Below are 25,224 nucleotides of genomic sequence, written 5' to 3' on the forward strand. Positions count from 1 at the left end.
TCCTCGATTCGGGATTCACCGGTGACTTGGGACACCATAAATATCCTAAATGGCGACTCTGAATCTTTAAATAAAATCCCATTTTGATTGTCCTTTAATTGGAAAAACTCCCTCTTCGCTCTTTACGAGGGCGCGGGTGAAAAAGGAGGTGTGACATTCGTGACATTGAGGTAAGCGTTTGGTCTAACTTTAGCTGTAGGGAATAGGAGTTGTAGTCTTAATTGCTATGTGTTAATTGTTGAGTACGAAGTATAGGTGTGGTGACGAGTATCTATACCTTGGTGTCAAGCATGCCCGTGAGTCTTATACTATGGTTGACTCTTATACTATGATTGTAAATCTGTTATGTATTGTATATGATAATTTTCATTGTGCAACAAGGATTATGGAAGTATTCTTGGCAATTAAACATTGTAGAGCATTGGACCAAGTTGAGATTTATGTTGTGAAGTGATTGTGGAAATGACTAGAGGTTGATGATATTATTTCCCTAGCTGGGATGTTATTGCTTATGATATTGTTTCCCTTGCGGGATATTGTTATTATACTATTGTTCCCTTGCCGGGATTCTATTGTGATTTTATTGATTCCCTTGCCCGAATTGCTTTGTGATTGTTGCTTGGGTAAGGAAGAGTTGAAAGCACAAAGGGTGATGTCGTGCGTGATATTTGTGAGTGAGTGTTATTGCACGAAGGGTGATGTCGTGCCGATATTGTAAATGTAAAAGCACGAATGGTGATGTCATGCCATGATATGAGTGATAATGCCCGAAGGATAATGCCCTGACATGATTATGTGAGGTAAAAGCATGAAGGGTGATGTCGTGCTGAATATATTGATTCTTATGGTGAGAACAAGAGTAAAAGCACGAAGGGTGATACCGTGCACTTGTTACTGTTTTCCTTATTCTTGCTGATAATGGATTTATGGTGTTCTTTGTACTTATCTACTAAAATTCTGTTAGTACTTGTTGTCCCCCGCAGCATGTTCCCCCTTACCATCTTTAAATTTAGTTATGTTGTTATTATTTGTTGTACATGATATAACTGCACAGGTTTATTTGGTAGTTTTGTCCTAGCCTCATCACTACTTCGCCGAGGTTAGGCTCGACACTTACTAGCACATGGGGTCGGTTGTGCTGATACTACACTCTGCACTATGTGTAGATCCTGGTGCTAGAGCTTTTGGACCACAGTGAGGTTGTTGCCTTTAGTCTAGCGGCGAAGACCCGAGGTAGTCCTGCAGACATTCGCGGGCCTTGGCATCCCCTTCTATCTTTTCCATTCTGTTTTTATGTATTTCAAAGACAGTCTTGTATTTTCCATTCAGACCACTATTTCTAGTATTCGTAGATGGTCCATGACACTGTGACACCAATTCTAGGTAGAGTTGTATTTTGTATTTTCGTACTAGTATTTAGTTAAACTATTAGATCTCGTCTTCCGCATTTCTGTTCATTATGATTATTTCCGTTGTGTATCACATGTTAATTTGTAAATGTTAAAAGGTTAAGGAAAAGGGGTAATAAATATGTAATACTCGGCTTGCCTAGCTTTCATGAGTAGGCACCATCACGACTCCCGAGGGTGGGAAATTCGGGTTGTGACAAGTTGGTATTAGAGCTCTAGGTTGCTTAGGTCTTACAATCCACGGACAAGCTTAGTAGAGTTTGAGGGATCGGTACGGAGACGTTTGTATTTATCCCCCAGAGGCTACAAAGTTAGGAAAAAAAATTACATCTATTCTTTCCTGTCATGCGACTTGACTTCTCAATGCTAATTGAACTTCCACTCTGTTCTTTCGAGATAGTGAGAACACGTACCGCTTCATCAGCTGACCACCAGCCAGAACCCCCAGTAGCAGATCCTACGAGGGGCAGAGGTCGCGGCCGTGCAAGGGCCCGAGGTAGAGGCAAGGCTCAGCCCAGAGCTCAAGTAGTAGCACCAGCGGCGGAGCCTCAGGTTGAGTTTGACGATGAGGTTCCAGCCCAAACAGTTCCAGCAGGACCAACTCAGGTTCTAATGAGGTTCATTACCACCCCGGTACTTCAGGATGCTCTAGTCTATCTAGTGGGCCTTATGGAGAGTGTCGTATAGGTAGGCTTACTTCCTGTAGCACCAGCCGTCTCTCAGGCTGGAGGAGGAGCCCAAACTCCTGCTACTCGCACTCCGGAGCAGATGGCTCCCCAGTTTCAAACTCCAACAGCTCAGCTAGTTGGGATAGTTCAGTCGAGTGTTGTGGCTTAGACACGTGATATGTCAGCTATGTTTTCTGATGCTTTATAGAGGTTGAACAGGTTTACCAAGCTTTTTACTACCACTTTTGGTAGTACATCTTCTGAGGATCCCCAGGATAATTTGGATAGCTTTCATGAGGTTCTACAGAACATGGGATAGTGCAGACTAATAGGGTCGACTTTGCTGCTTTTCGTCTGTCTGGATCCTCCAAGACTTGGTGGAGAGACTATTGTTTGGCTAGACCAGCTGGGTCACCGGCTTTGATTTGGGATCAGTTCTCTCAGCTATTTCTGGAGAAGTTTCTTCCTATCACTCAGAGGGAGAACTATCAAAGGCAATTTGAGCGTCTCCAGCATGGTTCTACGACTGTCACTCAGTACGAGACCAGATTTATTGACTTGGCTCGTCATGCTCTTCTTAACCTTCCCACTGAGAGAGAGAGTGAGGGGGTTCATTGAGGGACTCATTCAGCCTATTCGATTGCATATGGTCAAGGAGACGGGGAGTGAGATTTCTTTTCAGGATGCGACCAATGTGGCCAGGAGAGTTAAGATGGTTCTATCATAGGGGAGTGGTCAGGGGTCTGACAAAAGGCCTCGTCATTCTGGCAGGTTCAGTGGTGCCTCGTCTGGAGGTAGGGATTCTTTTGGTAGGGGTCATCCTTCCAGGCCATTTCATTCAGCACTACAGGCTTCTCACGGTGCTCCAGGTGGTTGTGGTTCTCATATGTAGTATTCTGATCAGCTACCCTATAGTGTATCGCCAACTCCTATCAGTGCTTCTCCACTTCAGAGTTTTTAGGGTCACTAGTTCCAGCAGCCGAGGGCCTATTATGCTTGTGGCGACACGAAGCATATTGCTAGATTTTTGTCATCGAGCACTGAGCATCTCTCAGCATCAGGGTTCCCATGCCATGGTTCAGGCACCGAGTGTTCCATCGCCCGCTCAGCCAGCTAGAGGTGGAGGTAGAGGTGCTATAGGTGGAGGTAGAGGTATCAGAGGTGGAGGTCAGGCCGCTAGAGGTAGAGGCCAGCCAGTAGGAGGCTGTCCCCGAGATGTAGTTCAGAGTGGTAGGGCCCAGCCCCGGTGTTATACTCTTCCAGCCAGGGATAAGGCTGAGGCCTCCAATGCAGTTATCACAGGTACTGTTCTGGTTTGTAGTATAAATGTTTTAGTTATATTTGATCCAGGATCTACATATTCTTATGTTTCATCTTATTTTGCACCGTATTTGGTCATGCCTAGTGATTCCTTGATTGCTCCTGTATATGTGTCTACACCGGTTGGTGATTCTATTGTAGTAGATCGTGTCCATCGTTCATGTATAGTTGTGATTGGGGGTCTTGAGACCTGAGTAGATCTGTTACTTTTGGATATGGTTGATTTTGATGTCATATTGGGGATGGACTAGTTATCACCTTACCACGCTATCTTGGACTATCATGCCAAGACTTTGACCTTAGCCTTGCCAGATTTACCTTGTTTAGAGTGGAGAGGGACACCTGGTCATTCCACCCGTAGGGTTATCTCATATATGAAGGCTCGGCGTATGGTTGATAAGGGATATTTGGCCTATTTGGCGTATGTTCGTGATTCTAGTGCTGAGGTTCCTTCTATGGATTTTGTGCCTATTGTTTGTAAGTTTCCTGAGGTATTTCCTTCAGACCTGTCGGGGATGCCACTAGACATGGATATTGACTTTTGCATTGATCTGGCTCCGGGCACTCAGCCCATTTCTATCCCGCCATATCATATGGCCCCACCAGAGTTGAAAGAATTGAAAGACCAATTGCAAGACTTTCTTGATAAAGGCTTTATTAGACCTAGTGTCTCACCTTGGGGTGCACCGGTGTTGTTTGTTAAGAAGAAGGATGGATCGATGAGGATGTGTATAGATTATCGGTAGTTGAACAAGGTCACAATAAAGAATAAGTATCCATTGCCGAGGATTGATGATTTATTTGATCAGCTTCAGGGTGTCAAGGTATTTTCGAAGATTGATTTCAGATCTGGCTACCATCAGTTGAGGATTAGGGCATCTGATGTTCCTAAGACAGCTTTCTGCACTCGGTACGGGCATTATGAGTTCTTGGTGATATCATTCGGGTTGACCAATGCCCCGGAAGATTTCATACATTTGATGAACCGAGTATTCAAGCCTTACTTGTATTCCTTTGTGATAGTCTTCATTGATGATATTTTGATATATTCCCGCAGTCGAGAGGAGCATAAGCAGCATCTGAGAGTTGTTCTTCAGACTTTGAGAGATAGTCAGTTATATGCTAAGTTTTTGAAATGTGAGTTCTTGTTGAGTTTAGTTGCATTCTTGGGTCATGTTGTATCAGCGGACGGTATTCAGATGGATCTAAAGAAGATAGAGGCAGCCAAGGACTGGCCTAGACCCGCATCAGCTATAGAGATCTGGAGTTTCTTGGGTTTGGCAGGCTATTATCGTCGGTTTGTGGAGGGGTTTTCATCTATTGCAGCCCCGATGACCAGGTTGACCCAGAAGGGTTCCCAGTTCAGGTAGTCGAGCGAGTGTGAGGCGAGCTTCCACAATTTCAATACATCTTTGACTGCGGCACCGGTGTTGGTATTACCTACAGGTTTAGGGTCATATACAGTGTATTGTGACGCATCTTGTATTGGACTTGGTGTGGTGTTGATGTAGGATGGCAAGGTCATTGTTTATGCTTCGCGATAGTTGAATATTCACGAGAAGAATGATCTAGTTCTTGATTTGGAGTTAGCAGCCATTGTTCACAGATTGGATTGGTGTTCAGTGTGGGAAGTCTCCTCTATCAAAATAGTAAGAGAAACTGAAGATTTGGAGGCACTATTTATATGGCATGTCATGTGAGGTGTTCACGGATCATAAGAGTCTATAGTACTTGTTCAAGTAGAAGGAGCTAAATTTGAGGCAGAGAAGGTGGTTGGAGCTATTGAAAGACTATGATATTACCATATTATACCATCTGGGGAAAGGGAAATGTAGTGGCCGATTCTTTGAGTAGAAAGTCAGTCAGTATGGGCAATCTTGTGTATATTCCGATCGGTGAGAGACCGCTTGCTTTGGATGTTCAGGCTTTAGCCAATCAGTTCATAAGGTTGGATGTTTCTGAGCACAGCCGTGTGTTATCTTGTACAGTCGCTTGTTCTTCATTATTTGAGTGTATCAGAGATCGACAGTATGATGATCCTCATTTGTGTGTCCTTAGGGACACATTGTGGCACGGTGATGCCAAGTAGGTTACATTAGGAGATGATGGAGTTTTGAGGATGCAAAGTCGAGTTTGTGTGCCTAATGTCGATGGACTTCGAGAGTTGATCCTAGAGGAGGCCCATAATTCCCGATATTCCATTCATCCGGGCGCCGCTAAGATGTATCAAGACTTGCGGCAGCATTATTGGTAGAGGAGGATGAAGAAGGATATTGTTGCATATGTGGCTCGGTGTTTGAATTATCAGCACATAAAGTATGAGCATTAGAGACCTGGTGGTTTATTCCAGAAGATTGAGATTCTGAGTGGAAGTGAGAGCGTATCACAATGGACTTCGTTGTTGGACTCCCACAGACTTAGAGGAAGTTTGATGCAGTGTGGATTATTGTTGATAGGCTGACCAAGTCAGCACATTTCATTCCTGTGGCAGTTTCCTATTCTTCTAAGAGGTTAGCCGAGCTCTATATCCGGGAGATTGTTCATCTTCATGGTGTGCCCGTGTCTATCATTTCTGACTGAGGTATGTAGTTTACATCACATTTCTGGAGGGCAGTTCAGCATGAGTTGGGCACATGGGTCGAGTTGAGCACAGCATTTCACCTTCAGAAGAACGGACAGTCCGAGCGTACTATTCAGATTTTGGAGGATATGCTTTGAGCTTGTGTTATTGACTTTGGAGGCTTGTGGGATCATTTCTTGCCTTTAGCAGACTTTGCCTACAACAACAGCTATCAGTCTAACATCCAGATGGCTCCCTATGAGGCTTTATATGGTAGGCGGTGTCGGTCGCCGGTTGGGTGGTTTGAGCCGGGAGAGGCTAGATTGTACGGATCTAGTGCAGGATGCCTTCGACAAGGCTAATATCATTCAAGATAGGCTTCATACAGCTCAGTCTAGGCAAAAGAGTTATGCCGACCATAATATTCGTGATTTGGCATTCGTGGTTGGTGAGCGGGTGTTGCTTCGAGTGTCGCCTATGAAGGGCGTGATGAGATTTGGAAAGAAAGGCAAGCTAAGCCCTAGATTCACTGGTTCTTTTGAGATTCTTGATCGAGTGGGAGAGGTAGCTTACAAACTTGCATTGCTGCCGTGTTTATCAATTGTGCATCTAGTGTTTCATGTGTGCATGCTTTGGAAGTACCACGACGATCCATCCCACTTGTTAGACTTTAGCACTGTCCAGTTGGACAAGGACTTGTCCTATGAGGAGGAGTCGATAGCTATTCTAGACCAGCAGGTTTGTCAGTTGAGATCGAAGAGTTTTCCTTCGATTCGTGTTCAGTGGAGGGGTCAGCCTATTGAGGCAGCGACCTGGGAGTCTAAGTCTGATATGCAGAGCCGATATCCCCATCTTTTTCCAACTCCGGTACTTTTCTTATATCTATTCGAGGACGAATGGTTGTTTTAGAGGTGGAAAATGTAAGGTCATCACTCATTTTGAAAGTAAATTCTGTGTTTTGAGGCCTTAAAACCTCTTTTTATCTCACCTCGATTTGTGTGCACAGTCTAGGCACATTTCCGGAAAGCTCTTATGTGAAATCTAAGTAAAATAAGGATATTGGCCTTTAAAATTGACTAAAGTTGACTTTGGTCAACATTCTTGGTAAATGAACCCAGCCTCGTGATCTGACGGTCTCGTAGGGTTCGTAGTAAAATATGGGACTTGGGCGTATGCCCAAAATCGAATTCCGAGGTCCCAAACCCGAGAAACAAATTTTTAAAGAAAATTGTTTGCTGGAAAATATAAAGACTTTTAGAAGTGAATTGATGCAATTTCTTGATGGTATCGGGCTCGTATCTTGGTTCCAGAGCCCGGTGCAAGTTTAAACTAATAATTTGGTTAACTCTGTGGAATTTTGTAAGAATCGGAGTTCGTTTGGTATAAAACGGACCTATAGTTGAGAAAATAGTAATTTCAATGTTCTTGAGTGATTTCATGAATTTGAGGTTTAATTCATAGTTGTTAATGTTATTTTGATAATTTGATCACACGAGCAAGTCCGTATGATGTTTTTAGACTTGTGTGCATGATTGATTTGGAGCCTCGAGGGCTTGGGTGAGTTTTGGATAGGCCACGGAGTGAATTTGGACTTAGGAAAATTTGCTGGTATCTGGTATTTTTGCCCAAGCCTCTGATCTCGCAATTGCGAGACCAGGATTTGCAAATACGAAGTTCTTAGGATTGGGAAATGCGACCCAAGCGTCGCAAATGCGAACCAAGCCTGGGCAGGCCATGATCGCAAATATGACATTTTGGTCGCAAATGCGAAAGGGGCAGGGTCGCAAATGCGACTATTTCTTCGCAATTGCGAGGATAGTAGAAATTCCCAGGGTCTGCAATTGCGAACCCTTGATCGCAAATGCAAAGATGACAGGTTTCTCAAGGGTTCGCAATTGCGAACCCCTGATTGCAGTTGCGACATCAGAAACCTATTAAGTAGAATTTCATACGAGATTCATTCATTTTTAACTAGATACAAGCGGTTTGGTGGTGGAATCAAGAGGTAAAGCGGTAGTTGAGGCTTGATTGTGTTCGTAGCATTGAGGTAAGTGTTTGGTCTAACCTTAGCTTGAGGGAATAGGAGTTGTAGGCTTATTTGCTATGTGCTAATTGTTGAGTACGATGTAAAGGTATGGTGACGAGTATCTATACGTTGGTGTCATGCATGCTCGTGAGTCTTATACTATGGTTGAGTCTTATACTATGATTGTTGTGACTCTGTTATGTATTGTCCATGCTTAATATGATAATTTCCAATGAGGAACAAGGCTTATGGAAGTATTCTTGGTAATTGAACATGGTAGAGCATTGGCTCAAGTTGAGATTTATGTTGTGAAGTGATTGTGGAAATGAGTAGAGGTTTATGATATTGTTTCCCTAGCCGGGATGTTATTACTTATGATATTGTTTCCCTTGCCGTGATATTGTTGTTATACTATTGTTCCCTTGTCGGAATTCTATTGTGATTTTATTGATTCCCTTGCCCGAATTGCTTTGTGATTGTTGCTTGGGTAAGGAAGAGTGGAAAGCACGAAGGGTGATGTCGTGCGTGATATTTGTGATTGAGTGTTAATGCACGAACGGTGATGTTGTGTTGATATTGTAAATGTAAAAGCACGAAGGGTGATGTCGTGCCATGATATGAGTGATAATGCACGAAGGATAATGTTGTGCCATGATTATGCGAGGTAAAAGCACGAAGGGTGATGTCGTGCCGAATATATTGATTCTTATGGTGAGAACGAGAGCAAAAGCACGAAGGGTGATGTCGTGCACTTGTTACTGTTTTCCTTATTCTTGCTCATAATGGATTTATGGTGTTCTTTGTACTTCTCTACTAAAATTATGTTAGTACTTGTTGTCCCCCGCAACATGTTCCCCCTTCCCATCTTTAAATGCTAGTTCTGTTGTTATTATTTGTTGTATATGATATAACTACACAGGTTTATTTGGTAGTCTTGTCCTAGCCTCGTCACTACTTCGCCGAGGTTAGGCTCGACACTTACCAGAACATGGGGTTGGTTGTGCTGATACTACACTCTGCACTGTGTGCAGATCCCGGTGCTGGAGCTTTTGGACCACAGTGAGGTTGCTGCTTCAGTCCAGCGACGGAGACTCGAGGTAGTCCTGCAAATGTCTGCATGCCTTGGCGTCCCCTTCTATCTTTTCCATTCTGTTTTTATGTATCTCAAAGATAGACTTGTATTTTCCATTCAGACCAATGTTTGTAGTATTCGTAGATGGATCGTGACATTGTGACACCAATTCTGGGTAGAGTTGTATTTTGGATTTTCGTACTAGTATTTAGTTAAACTATTAGATCTCGTCTTCCGTATTTCTGTTCATTATGATTGTTTCCGTTGTTGATCACATGTTAATTCGTAAATGTTAAAAGGTTAAGGGAAAAGGGTAATGAATATGTAATACTCGGTTTTCCTAGCTTTCATGAGCAGGCGCCATCACGACTCCCGAGGGTGGGAAATTCGGGTCGTGACAGAAGCAAACAATGCTCCGGGCTTAGTTCAATGAAGGAGAGAGTAGGATTACATGTTTATTGCCTTATTTATTTTGCTTTGACAGTTAGGAGCATGCTTAGGCCGACCACTCCAGGGTAGCCAAACCTTAGATCTTTTATTTCATTTTTATTCGGGGTGAGAGGTCATTCCCTTTAGTGTATACTCAAGGGGAATGTATATATTCTATCTGGGGTATGCCTCGTAATGAATGTAATTTGAGGCCGTGATGCACATCGTGGAGTGCATATAGTAGACTTTTAGTATTTTTCTCCTATTTTATTTTTTTTTATTTAGGTGAGGACGACCTCGAACCCCTCGTGTGTTTATATTTCTTTTGTATGTTTTAACCTCAATTAGAGTAGACTTTAAAACCAACTAGATCATGTACGCAACTATGATCTTCACGGGACCCATAGAATGTCTAACACCTTCTCCTCGAGTCAAATGAATCCCCTTATCTAGAATCTCTGGTGTAGTTATGTTTTTAAGGGAAAATTAGTTTTAAATGGTGACTTGGCAAACCAAAATTATATGCCAAGTAATGACTTTGAGAAAATTCCCATTAACACAATTTTATCACTTTTCAATTTTGAAAAACCTTTTTGAGCTTTACAAACCTTTTTATATTTTTAAGAGGGTTATTGAGGTGGGGAAAAAGGGTATGACAATCCCATCATATTTCGGCACGTCGGGCATTTTGAACTACTTCGGGATCAATTCTGGTGTCGCGCTCAATTTGTACGGAAATTTTATGTGCTTCTTTGAGTCAGATCTTTTTAGCACCGGTGGTGCACCCAGGATTTAGTCCATGCTGGTGTTCACTTCCCTCATAAATCGTATGAGTTAGCTTTTGAAGGGATCACTCTCATTGTTGTGACCGAATCTGCTCCCCCCGACCCCATCGAAGTCGACCTCACCCCTCGGGGTGTTGTTGTCAACCCTCTGCGTTGTTTGATTTATGGGAGCACCAGGAAGAACTGGACCTCGCCTGTTTGTATTATTGGAAGTACCTGATAACGCCTGTTTTAGTTCTGTCATAACTTTATCCTGTCGTGTGAGATGGACTAGGATGACCTCTTGTTACTCTTGCAAGACCCTTACCGCTTCAACAACATGCTCCTCTTAAGCATCATTAGGATTCGATTCTCGAACATGTCGCGGGTATCGCCTGCGATGGACCGGTGTGGCATCATTCCCCTTAGTGGGGGTATCACTAACTGAATCCTCGTGATGAGGCTGGTTTCCTTGGGCTTCAAGATTGTGTGTGTTGTTAACACCATTTTCTGTGATTTTTTGCTAAGAACAAATAATCAAAACACGTTAGTAAAAGAGGCAAGGACCAACTTAATTATACAACTGTCTACGCCCCCACGGTGGACGCCAAACTGTTTACACGTAAAACAATACAGCTCAATTTATACGTGGTTTCTAATCAAGTGAATTAATTTAATCTAAAATAATAGATGAATTATATAAATATGCAATACATAGCCCTGAGATGGAGACGAAATAGCAGAAATACTGTGAGCAGGGTTTTTGGGCACAACAACAATAAAATCAAAAATTATGAAGATAAGGTTATATTAATATTTGAACAGAGTGTAGCGTATATTTTCCAGAAAATTCATGTCCTTTACAATGATAATAGAGCTCACTATTTATAGCTACACCTAGGGAACAAGGTCCTAGAATCAAACTCTTCTTTAATGTCAATTATGAGGACCATTAAAGAATGTGTAATGGCGGGCATGAATGTCATATTCTTTGTAACGGGCAATGTACTTAATGTTGTACGATATTCTTCATTAAATGCTACCGAGTGACAGGCATTTATTTTCATCTTTATAAGTATCATTCTCTCCAGTAACACACAGGATCGTTGCCTTCGGTGCCAGCTATCCTCTGTCTTCGGCTCCATGTGTCACTTCCTTATGCGATCATTTAATATAACATATTTTACTATATACATGGTGCACATTTTAAATACAGTATTATGTATTAGATACTACAATACTAAAGAAATATTTTATTGTGTCCAGGCTGAGTTTAAGAAATTAACCACTAGGCGAAGACAGAGCCAATAGATGGACGAGCATATACCACAGGAGGAGTCTTTGCTTTAAGTATTCTTCTTCTTATCTTATTCTTCATTTTAAGATAGATTTATATTAACGCAAAAGAGGAGAGAGAGACCTCCATGGAGTGAGAGGGAAAGAAATCCTGGATAGATCTCCATCGAGGCTTCCCATAGAGAGGCATGTTATGATGAGACATCCTAAGGCCACAAATCTATTTGGCACATTCCCCTCCTGTTTACTTTCTAGGTAAGAATGTGCAAATCGTGACACATGTACTAAATGTCGATCCAGGTATGAAAAGGGGGAACTCGTGCAAGTTTTTCCTTTTTTTGAAAATAGACTTTCAGCTAAATTCGCTAGGAAATAGAAACTTTCAGCTAAATTCCTAAATAATGTGGCCTTTTAGCTAGGGATCTGATTTACAATTAAGCACAATGTGAAACACCACCTCCAAACACCAAATGTTCATCATATATAGAAAGTAGTTGCATCCATTACACTGTTGCACCAGCTCCGTTTTAACAACCCACCCCCTCCCCTTCCCCTCCAGAAAATTAGAAAACCACCACATTCATCTTGATCCCTTCTCAACCGTCCATTAACAGAGCTAGCTTGGCCATCTGAACAGTACCCAATAGCATAGGTTTTGTCGCAAGAGTTATTAAACTCCGATCTCAGTCCATGATTCCTGAACAAATCATTATAAATCGATTATAACTATAAATTGACTCTTACCAGTCTAAATCATCTTCAATCTTCCTCAAATTTTGTATATTGCCTCATTTATGTGTTGTCAGCGAATTCCAACCATACCTATTGAAATTCCTTTTCTTGATTTTTAAATGTTGTATATATTGGTAATGGATTTTAACTCCAAGGCATTCCAAATAACTTCTAATTTTTCTCAATTTATGTATATTGCCCGCTATTTTTGTGGTTCTCTCTTTTATTAGGGAATTTTTACCCATCTATACTATATTAAACTTATTTATCCCTCGTAGAGAGGTTATTACTTAATTAAATTAGCATATATAATTTACTAATATACAAAATAATATATTGGACTTCAGTCTTACCCATTTTAAGCTTCATTCTATTTCTTTCTCCGTATAGATATTTTTCTCTCTGTTTCTCTTCGATACGGCTTTTGCAGATGAACATGCTCGGAGGTTCGAAGAATGGTGAACAAAAATGATTTAACTAGTTAAAATCCATAGAATACATACATGAAGCACCAATACAAATGGGTTACCAGAACTTTTTTAGATGCATAAACAAGAAATTATCAATAGGAGTGGCGTTTGGAACTAAACTAAAACTAATTGACTGTGTAACTGAAACTAAACTAAACATGAGCTTAAACTATATTGATAGCCATTAGAAAGCTTAGAAGCTTTGAATTCGAAAATTAAAATTTGCAAAATTATTTTTCGTTTGGATTGGTTGTCGTTGCAAATGATTGAAAATATCCTTTGTAGTTTATATCTCAATTTGAGAGGATCTGTTGAAGATTCAAGGTGGTTTTGGCTGGAAATTCAGATTGAAACTCGAAAAAAAAGACATAAATAAATTTTATATATGTTATATGTCGAGTGTAGAAAGAGTATACAAAATATCTATAACTTATATGTAAGTGTATGTAAATTGTAGCTTTTGTACAAAAAAATATATTTAAGTTGTAGATAAATTGTAGATTTTACCTGGACTTGTATATATTTTATAAAAAAATTTAGTTATTTTTTGTAAATATGAAAGACAAATCGGGTAAATAAGTTTAAAATCTCGTATGCATACGAAAAAGTCTCTTTTATTAGTGGGTGTAAAGAGTGGCTAGTTGTCCATTTCTCCCTATCTATTGTATGAATTACTGGCCTCTTAGGTTTGGCCCATTTGAGAAAATTCATTTGGATCATTATTCATTATCGTTCAGCAAATTGAAAGGCTGGTAATGATATAGTAGTCTGACATGTAAATATTACATGCTTCGTCGACCATTATCATACCCCGTTTTGATGTTTTGAATATTCCCTTCTCAGATCAAATGTTGTTTGACTGACTTATCGACTAATATATATAGAACTCTATACTATAGTTAGTTTCTAAAATTTGGACTCTAAAATGATTTGTTTTATGGTGTTTTTGGATTAATCTCTCAAAATTTATTCCGAATTTAGAAAGTTTATTATGAGAACCATTAAACTTCTGATCATGTTTGTTAAGTTGTTCGAAATAAAAGGGATATATGTTTCTCTATGACCAAATAAGGTTGATAGCATTAGAAAACATGAAAATCAAGTCCCATGTTATTTGCGCATCCCGTAAAATTTGCCCCAAAGCCCATAGAAAGAGTAGGATATGATTTGGGGACTTGAAGTTCACATAGCAGCGATTGACCAATAACCAATCCTTTCCAAATGAGAAATGGTTCGACAGTCTTAACGCATTTTCTTGAAAAAGGACTTTACAAGTATGATTATTCATCTTCTACAAACAAAACGGAAGGTCCCAAAAGAATGGCAGATAAAACAAATTGGCGGATTTAACCCTGGGTTCGTGTGTCCAAGCAGAAATTAATACAGGTGGAATTGGAATTACATTTCAAACACACTCTCTCAACTCAAAATCCACAATTTAAATTCTGGATCCATCATTGTTAAGAGATTAGTTTCTAGGTCAGTGTATGCACACATTGAATATATGAGATTCAATTGCTCTGTTAAAAGGGCTTCTCTCCTACCACATTACCATGAGGATCATAGTTGCAACTAATCAAAGTATCCCCAGTTTTGCATACAACTTTTGCACAGCCAACTCTTGTGCTTTGCTTCCAAACAATCTGTGTATAATGCAAGCATTGCTCATTTTTCTTGCAAGAATTACTCTTATAATCATAATAAGGTCTTTCTCTCGCCCACGTGGTGACAGCATCGCGCGGCTTCCAATCCTTGCCGCTCCCCCAAAAGAGGTTTTCGCCGTAGTCGCCTTGGGAATGCACCAACTCACAATTCCCCTGACGTTGGTGTCCCCACCAGCTTGCGTAATTTGCAAGTTTGTTGCTCCATTTGAGGGGTGGGAGTCCAAGTTTTGCTCTTACTTTGTTGTGTGGAGTAAGGTATTGTTTCACTATGTTTCTTGGGGTGGTTGTCAAAAGGCGCCTTGCTAAAGGTTGATGGGGAGAAGAGAAGGAAGTTTGAGATATGCAAAGGAGAAGGAAAATACTATATTTGCCAACGAGACTTCTTGGTATCAAAGATGCCATATTTGGGAGTTTGTGGTTGGTGGGCTGAGGGAGTGAGTCTAGTAGTTTATATAGGTGATTAGTTGCAATATCTTTCTTTCGCAAGCTGTAAAATAATAATGCCAGGTGCAATTTCTTTAGTTGTCTTATTTATTTGGCTCGATGACATGGTAAGCCACAAGTAGTCAAGCCCAGCTTATACTACCGAGGAGTGTGGTGAAATTAATAAAATATTTCTACTCTTAATCAGAAGTTTCTTGTGATTAAGTTTTAAAATGGAGAAATTTCAGGTATAAAACACTTCTACCTTTAGTGTGTTATATGCGGTACAAATTTAGATTAATTGAACAAGTAAATTTCCAGAAAAAGAAAACAAAAAAGCGAGCCAAGCATATAATAATAGTAGCTTATAACAATGTATGCACCATAACTATTAATAATGTTAAGAGTAATTCTTTATCATGTTATAACATTGGTAGACGAATCAAATGCACATGGTATGACATAGATTATGCACATCTTACTTTATTAATTAGAGTTCTAAACTCTGACAAGATTTTTAATAATGTAACATTTGCAATTAAGTGCATATTACTATGAGAGAAAAAAAGTTGTACAAATGGTGAAGGAATCATATCACATGTGACACTAAGGATGAGGTGGAAAATCACGTTAATGAATGTGAAAATACTATTCAAATGTCAAATGCATAACTTCCGAAACTGTTTCTAATCATTGGCATGTGACCAACAAACTCTGTAAGCTATCTAAGCAAAGACTAATTTAAACAAATTCCACTCTAAGTTACAAATAGATCATTGTGTACAATTATTTATTTAACTATTATGGTAGAAGTAGTACTCCCTTTGGTCCACAATAAGTGATTTTTTGACTTTTTTTGTAGTCCAAAATATTTAATTTTTTTAAATTTCAAGAATAAATTAGTTATTTTTTTTCTACATTGCCCTTGGAGTAAATAGTGTTGGAGTATGTGTTAGATGTGTTTATGTGAAAAGATAGTAAAAGTTAATATGGCGATATTATTGTTAATTAATGTTAAAGGTTGAATTTCTTAATTTGTGTGAAAACAACCAAAAAAATCACTTATGAACCGGGGGAGTGTACATTAAAGAACATTTATGTAGCCTTAAATAATTGAACTTTGTGCTTGATATATGTTGCTTAATCAAATGACCTGTTTGTTTATCTTTTTCCTCTCTTTTTTTAGTTTATTTGATACCCCTCATTGATATTGCCAAAAAGGCAGTCTTTTTCTTTCGTGTAGTCCAAAAGTAGGTACTGACTACCTGTAGTTTTGTCAGTCATCTCCCATGTGATGGACAAAAAAAGTTGGATTATAAAATGAACAAAGCAAGTAATAAAGCAACAGTAACCACATTATTCAATAGTTTACAATAATCCTAAACTATACTCAAAACCTTGTGACATTAGAGGACGTTTTAAATGGGTGTAAGTTGCAATCATCAGAATTAATAACTTGTAATTTAACACACAAACTTGTGTGTGTTTGTTGCCATTTCAGCTGAAAAGGTAATTGTTCTAAGGTTGCAAATAGATCAACATTTGAATTCGTACTAATTTTCAACTTGACCTTTACACTTTGATTGATAAACTGTCAACTTCGTATTGTTTCTTTTTTTGAGTGTTTTTTTGTTTGAAATTAAAAACATTTTGAGTATGAAAAAAAAATATTTTGAGTGGTTAGCCAATTCTTACCTACAGTCAACTTATGGCTGGGCTGACAAAGGATTTTTTAAGGCCTTTCAAATGAAAGTGAGAACGAGTTTGCACTAAGAGACTGTTTGGCTAAGCTTATAAGCTGGTCAAATTGGCTTATAAGCATTTTTTGGCTTATCTATGCGTTTGGTAAAATTAAAAGTGCTTATAAGTTAAGTGCTTATAAGTCAAAAATAAGCCAAAAGTTATAAGTTGGTCTCCCCTAACTTATCAAATTTCAGCTTATAAGCACTTTAGATTTGACCAAAATATTTACTATTCTATCCATAAAATACTTTTTTTAAAACAAAACTCTTCATATACTCAATTCTTCAGTTGCTTATTATTTATTTCAACACTTTTATCCAAACACGTAACTGCTTACTTTTTAAATCAGCTTCAGCACTTAAAAGTACTTTTCAACACCTAATGCTTATCAGCTACTCTAAATCAGCTAAGCCAAACGGGCTCTAACTCGTTAAAGTCTATAGCCCATGTTAGTTGGGATGGGCCGGGTCAGGTCAGGCCAATCCAATTTGACAGCTTTAGAAACGGCTTTTGTGTTTCTTTTCCACATAATATCTATTCTATTGACATATTGCATGATTCCAAATAGCCAAAAACGACGACTCAACCCTCTCTGGATTTGTTGTGGTCTGTCTGACATTAGCGGAGGAAAATATACATCCTACTCTCCCTAGACTCTACTAGTGGAATTTTATTGGGTATGTTGTTATTGTTGTGTAACATTAGGACAAGAATGGTGCCTTGAATTTAATTGTTCTTCGTGGAGGAGAAGTTGGTAAATGACTTGATGGCCTCGAGGCAGAAAAGTTCTTATCTTCTTATATCACTGTATGGGTCAAAATATGACTATGATGGTTGTCCTTAAGAGGAACGAAAACGGGTCGACCAAGCCGCAATCATGCCCACGGGGCGAGATAGCAAAGAGCACCTCGGCCATCACCGGGGTCAAATCGTCGGAATCTCACATCACCGAACAAACATAATGTTCGAGCAAACGACAAAAGGTACAATCGTTAGAAAGTATGCCGGTCAAAGACTATTGGATAAAAGGGAAGATTGTTTATATATATATATATATATGTATAGGGAGAGCTGAACCCAGAGAAAGGGGATTGTTTTTTGAGAGCTTCCACTACAGAGTCAACAAGAGGAATCCCTTCGTCATCAACAGTTCCCTCTTTTCCCCTTCCTAGCTTCCACGATTATGATGCAAACCTGTCTTAGATGTAAGCTTATCATTCATGTTTTGATGTATGATTATTACATTAAGAAACATTACACATTTTTGTTCTTTTTTGATTTTCGTACTCTGTACATTTGGATCTATGATTAATTATATTTGGCTAAGATTTACCTTCTATACTTCTGATAATTAGTTCGATAAAAGGGTTTTATACTTTTTGGTCAAACAATTTGGCGCCGTTTTGGGGATTTCTTAGCCAAATTTCTTAGTTCCCTCTAGATCCAAAACCGGCGAAATATCACTGCTCACTTGAAAGAGCGATAAGTAAGCCTTTGAGACAACCGTACCGATCTAGGTCAGGTTGTTACATAAAGTAGAAGTTATAACCAATGTCTATGCAAAATTCATGTCTCGCCTGTAACGATAGGTTTGGCACGATGGATGCACGTTCAAAATAGAATCACGGTCATCTGGCATGACCACAACCCCATTTGACGTATTTACCTTATATATCGACCCGCATTCCCATCCCTTGGGAGGGGACGACAGCTTGCTACACGGTCTTTTGAAAGAATGGGCACACCCTGCCCTATTTTCACATTCCCCCACACAGTAGATGATCTATGAGCGAAGCATGACATGTTTCCCTTGTTGTTGGTACAAATCAGACGAGATCGGACCGGGACTCGACTTCAACACTTCAGCGAATGAGGTGGACCCAACCCATGCGAAGCCTAGACGCTGTTAACGATGAAGCCGAACATGGCCGCCAAATCTAAAACCACCATTCAAGCACCAGGCGAAGCGAGCAACACTACAACATCACTCCCTCTTTCACTGACTCGTTGGGTTGAGGTAACAGAAAAATTTCATTTTGGTTTATCTTCACTCTTATGTTGGTTCAAACAGGAATGCGAGCACTCGCATGGGCAAGAAAGCAAAGGAGCATTCCAACTAGAAACCATGAAAGAAAAGCTACCACAAAACGATTGGAATATCGCCCACTTCAAATACTTTAACTTCCGAAAAAACATACCCCTCAAGTCGTACCCTTTTTTCCTCACCCGGGTTTTATCCCAATTGGGTATTCTCAGGAAGACTTCTGGCGAGGCGATGAGAAGGACGTCTCGAAGTTCAAGTATGATTCATCGCCCCGCCTGCCGACTGCCTCTCCAGGCCAATCGATGAAAGGACTAGATACATTGAAACTTCTCCAATATATATGAAGCGAACATGTATAGCGTTCTCCAGTAAATGATACAGAGCAACAATTTGTGCTTTCCACCAAGGTATTCTCCAATGCAAGCAAAGTAAAGCAAACTGGGATTCACCCAGGAAACGCATAGTATTCCCCAATGCAAGTAGAGTTAAGCTGTAACGACCCGACCGGTCATTTTGAGTATTTGTACTTCACTTGGTAGTTTGGGGGCAGGAGTAGCTCCGTATGATGTATTAGGACTTGTGTGCAAAAAGTTTGGGTTCATTCCGAGTTGATTTGATGTGTTTCGGCATGAGTTTTTGGAAGTCAAAAGTTCAAAAGTTCATTAAATTTGGTTTGAGGTGTGTTTCGTCGTTTCGATATTATTATGTGTGTTTTGTGGTCTCGAGTAGGTCTGCATTATGATATGGAACTTGTTGGTATGTTTCGACAGGGTCCCGAGTGGCTCAGGTGAGTTTCAGATAGGTTTGGGTTGTGTTGCGCTCGTTTTTCTTATGTTTCGACGTCGTTTCTTCAAACATAAATGGTACCACATTGAACAAATAAGCTTCGATTTCTCTTTTTATTGAAGCGTTAGATCAGTATCGTAATTACGGAGCCATAACAAAAAGAATCGTCAAATTTAGACATCGTATGAGGATTTTATGGTCTTTTTACTAAATACTATGTTGCCAAATTTTTTTCAGATTAATTACGAAATTACCATGCTACGTATTTAAAATTCTGCACTATTTCCAAATATTGAAACCAACATATCTCCTTCAATATAAGGTCAAATGGAGTGATTCAAAAGCTTAACTTGACTAGAATTTCACAAGAAATCTATTGGAGGTATCAAAAGTGAGTTTCGAGATCTTTTGGAACAAGAAACGAGGCAGAATAGTGTTAAAACGAGGGTTTGGTGCATTTAACATATTTTGAGTTGGGGAGATCGGAATTGTGCAATTTTTCGAGGCGCTTTTCAAAATATGAATTGGGGTAAGTGTTCTCTACTTGGTTTTAGTTATATTTCATGAATCTATCTTCGCTTTTAGCTTTTGGTTGATGAATTTTAAAGAAGAAATTGAGGGTTTTGGCCTAAAGTTTCATAATATGAATTTTTGAGTTTTGAATACTGATTTGGAGTCGAATTTGAGTGAAACTAGTATGGTAGAACTCGTAATTAAATGGGTCGACGAATTTGTGAGTTTTTTCTGGGTTCCAAATTGCGGGCATGGGTTGGGCTTTTTGACCGATTTTGGGCTTTTGATTAAAGATTCGACCTTTTTCGATTGGGATTGGTTCCTTTAGCATTGTTTGATGTATTTGAGTTGTTTTTGATTAGTTTCAAGCCATTCGGAGGTTAGAACGCACGTGATGGGATTCTTGGAGCATCGCTTCGCTTGCTCGGTGTCAGAATTGGCTTGTTTAAGATAAGTAACTCTTCTAAACTTAGTGTTGAGGGTATAAAACCCCGAATTATGTGCTATGTGAATGGTGTTGAGGTGACGCACATGCTAGGTGACGGGAGTGCACCCTGTGAGTTGTGATTCTGTTGTTTCTAAGGCACTGAATAGTGGCCCTATTTTATTGATATCTGTGTTTTTCACCATGTGATAAGATAAATGAGTTGTACATCATGCTAGATATCATGTTTCGGCTTTATGCTGATAATTTTGGGACCCATAGTGGTCATTTCTTGCTGTCATCTCATTGAATTCATTGATATTTCGTACTCAGTCACATTCATACATTCATATCATATCTCAGTCTCAGTTGTTACTTATTGATACATCATATCATTATTTCGGGTCAGTTATCATAACATTATGAGCCCGTGGGTGAGACTGGAGAGATTGATGCCTGAGTGAGGCCGAGAGCCTGATTATGAATGACAGTTATGGGATCAGGCTGCATGCCGCAGCAAATTATTGATTATGCATTTGTTGGCTTGTTATAGCGCTTGGACTGAAGGAGCCCCTCCGGAGTCTACACACACCTAGTAAGCGCGAATGATAATATTGAGGGATGGATTTCCCTGGACATGGATTTGTCCGAAGTACTTGATTATATTCAGGGATGGATCTTCCCTTGGTATGGAGACGGATCTTCTCCATAAGGCTGGATTGGCCTGTTTCCTCGGTAATGGGTGACTTATAGTCAGTGATGTATATATTTCGGGATGGATCTTCTATAGGCCGTATGGGCCATATACAGTACCGAGTGGTTAATTATGATGAGTGAAAGGTGTGATACATTGAGGTTGAGTACTCTAAGAGTGTGCATACATGATTCATCTATGAGATACATGACATTGACATGCATATATGGCATACATGCATAGAGATATATTTTCCTCATATTGTACGGTATCTCATCATTCATGACTTTTTACATACATTGATATGTGGTTATAGAGAGGTATTTTACACTCGTTATTTGAAAAAGGAAATGAAATATGTTTACCTATTATGGAAAGGATTTTCAGGAAAAGTTACAGTTTTTAAAATTTACTCATATTTTTAACGATTTCAGTAGAGGATTTGGGCTTTCATTGATATACTTGAAAAGTGGAATTATATTTGGAAAACTATAAAAAAGGCTAAGCACTTTATTTCTGAGCTATTTCTTTATTTATTGGTTGTACACTGTATGAACTACTATTGGTTATGTGTGTTGAACCCGACCTATGTTCTAGATTGTCACTACTTTCAACCTAAGGTTAAGTTTGTTATTTTTTGAGTACATGGGGTTGGTTGTACTCATACTGCACTTAGATCCCGGATGGTGATACTGCTGCGATCGTTGGTTGATGGATTTCGAGGCATATATGTGTTCCTGTTGTGGCTGCCTCTTGTTCACGGTAGCCTTAGAAACAAAAATTCTGTTTATGTACTTTTCAAACAGAAGATGTATTTTCTTCATAACAGCTTTGTAAACTCTATTCTTAGAAGCTCATGATTTGTACTACCAATCCTTGGGAAATGTAGAAGATTTAGATAATTCTATTGTTTAAATGTTTTATTAATTTAAGTAGAATTGGATAATTATTAATTGGCTTACCTAGCGGGTTGGGTTAGGTGTCATCACGATTGGTGGATTTTGGGTCGTGACAGATTGGTATCAGAGCTCTAGGTTCATAGGTTGTACAAGTCATGAGCAAGTGTCTAGTAGAGTCTTGCGGATCGGTATGATGAAGTTCATATCTATCTTGGAGAGGCTACAGGACATTTAGGATATACTTCCCATCTTTCTTTCCTTATCGTGCGGTATTGATTCAGCTTGAAGCGTAACTCTTTGAATTCCTTCCACGCATTCGTATGCGCATGTGAGTGCTCGGTATCAGTTGTACATCGACGGCTTGTGATTCCATAGAAGAGGTGCGAGATGTAATTTCGGTATGCTGATGATGGGCCAGTCTTAAGGATTTGAGGCTGGGTTTTGACTGTAGTTTGAGCATAGAGGTGTTGATTGACTGAGACGCGCTTTTGTGTTATATGTCCGGAAGTGTCCTTATTAGTGTAATTTGTGGCTGGATGGCTACGTGATGAGTATGATGTGGCTGCGAGATGTGTTCATATGATTTAAATGTGACGGGAAAGGTTTGCTTGAGGTGTAGAAAGAACTATTTGGTGCTTGATTTCCATCTTGATTTGACGTATAGTTTCGAGTTATGGGTGTGTTGAAGGATCATTTTCATGTTGATTAGTTGAGGAGTGAGTAGATTTCATGTCGTGATATGAGTTCAGACTCAGGAAGATTAAGTGATTGCGTAATGTTTATGACCGTGGAAGGGTATAGAGAGAGGTCGACTTGAGGCAAATGTCATGACCCCGGTTCTCCCTCCATGAATCATCGTGATGGCACCTAGTCTCTATGACTAGGTAAGCCTAACAATGCGGAAAATAAACCAATTTGCGGAAGAAAACAATTAAAAACCGAAATAGAAAAGTAAAACAGCGCTTAAAAGTGCCGCTCGGCATACACAATATCAACTCTCAAAAACTAATACATTTCCACAAACCCGGAATCTCATGATCACAAGCTTTTGAATGTCTACAAACATCTAACTCTAGGAAATCTAACAAAGAAATGAAAGTACAGAAGGGCTAATAGAAAAAAGGGAGAGTAGAGAGGGACTCTTCGGTCTGTGGACGCGGCAGATATACCTCGGAGTCTCTACAAGCCTCTCATCTCAAGTGTGATAAGACTGAGTAGAAGTACCTGGATCTGCACATAAAAAACATGCGCAAAAAGGGCATGAGTACACCACAGCGGTACTCAGTAAGTGCCAAGCCTAACCTCGGTCGGGTAGTGATGAGGAAGTTCAGGGCCCTACTGAGGTTAAATAAAATATAAGGTTTAACAGTGTAGAATAAAACAGTATAAATAAGTACAACAGTAAAAGTAATACAGGATATAAAAGATAGCAACAACTAGTACAGAGGCAAAGTAAACACAGAAAGAAATACAGCTCAACACAAAGATAACAACCGGGGATTTCCCAAGATGCCGTTTTGTAGTCCCAAATGTAAATATCCAGTGGATCTCCCGGGATATCGTCCCGTAGTCCAACTCATAATGTGAGGGGATCTCCCGGAATACCGATCCGTAGTCCCAAATGTAAATACTCAATATACGGGGAATCTACCGGGTGTAGTCCTGTAGTTCCAATGTAAATGTGCAGGGGGATCTCCCGGAATACCATTCCATAGTCCCAAAGTAAACATACAGGGGGATCTCCCAGGATACCGTCCCGTAGTCCCAAAGTAAGCACACAGCAATAGCAAGAAGAGTACACAGTTCAATTCAAGCTCCATACCAAGGTAAAACAGGTATTTCTAACCTAGCATGTTGCACGTAATCCAAATAAGGCAGTTTGAACAAGGCAATTAAGTCAATTAGACATGCTTTCCTAATCTAACAACAAGCTTAAATTACAAGTAATATAAACAGGAAAAGGAACATACTAGTAATTACTTAATGAAAACCGGATTTTCAACAATTAGCACAAGTACGCACTCGTCACCTCACATACAAGGCATTTCAATTATCAATAATACCAAATTCTAAGGGGAAGTTCCCCTACACAAGGTTAGGCAAGCCACTTACCTCGAACCGGCTCAAAGTCAACCCGAAACCACGTTCTTTCCACGAGTACTCGACTCCAAATGGCACAAATATATTCAATTCAATTGCATAATATAAATAACACTTCAAGTAACTGATTCTACAGAGAAATTCTAAGCTAATACGTGAAATTAGGTAAAATAACCAAAACGCCCCTCGGGCCCACGTCTCGGGATCGGGTAAAATTTATATTTCCAGAATCCTCACACTATCACGAGTTCAGTCATACCAAAAGTACCAAAATCAGACCTCAAATGGTCCCTCAAATCATCACTCAAAGGTCTCTAATTAATCAATCCCTAATCCCCAAATTACCACTGATTTTTCTTAAATTTTCATGCTTATAATGATAAAAATCACCTCAATAACGATTTTAGGGACCAAAGACCTTACCCCAATGAATTCCTCTGAAAATCTCCCTTGAAAATGCTCCCCAAGGCTTCTTCCCGTTTGAAAAGAGGTGAAATTAACTCAAATTCGCGAAGGCAACTATTTATATGTTCTGCCCAGCTAATCCGCTTCTACGGTCATGGGACCGCACTTGCCGCCCCGATTTTGCGGAACAAAGGTCGCATCTGTGAAAAATCACTAAACTCGGCTTTCCGCACCTATGACTCCCCATACGAAGATGCGGTACCGCTTCTATGGTAAATCTCCCGCTTCTGCGGCTCCTGCTATTTCTCCCCTTTTCCGCTTCTACGATGATGTCGCTGCTTCTGCAGCTACGCACCTACGGAACCCAACAACAGGTGTGGTTATGACAGAAGGTCAGCAGCTGAAGATGGTCAAACAACTCTCAATTCTTCCGACAACCTTCCGAAAACATCCCGAGGCCCCCGGGGCCTCAACCAAAAACACAAACAAGTCTAATACCACTGTCCAAACTTCTACCAATTCTTAAAACACCTAAAACAACATCTAAATGACGAATCAGCTACGGATTCAAGCCTAAGAACTCCCAAACTCTAAATTTACGCTTTCGATCAAAAAGTCTATCAACCCTCGTTTGAATGACCTGAAATTTTGCACACACGTCACATTCAACACTACGGAGCTACTCCAAATTTCGGAATTCCATTCCAACCCTAGGATAAAAATCTCAGTATCGAACCGAAAACTTCAAAATTCGACTTTCGGCATTTCAAGCCTAAATTAGCT

Source organism: Nicotiana tabacum, chromosome 1 (genome assembly GCF_000715075.1).
Source record: "Nicotiana tabacum cultivar K326 chromosome 1, ASM71507v2, whole genome shotgun sequence".
NCBI classification, from domain to species: Eukaryota; Viridiplantae; Streptophyta; class Magnoliopsida; order Solanales; family Solanaceae; genus Nicotiana; species Nicotiana tabacum.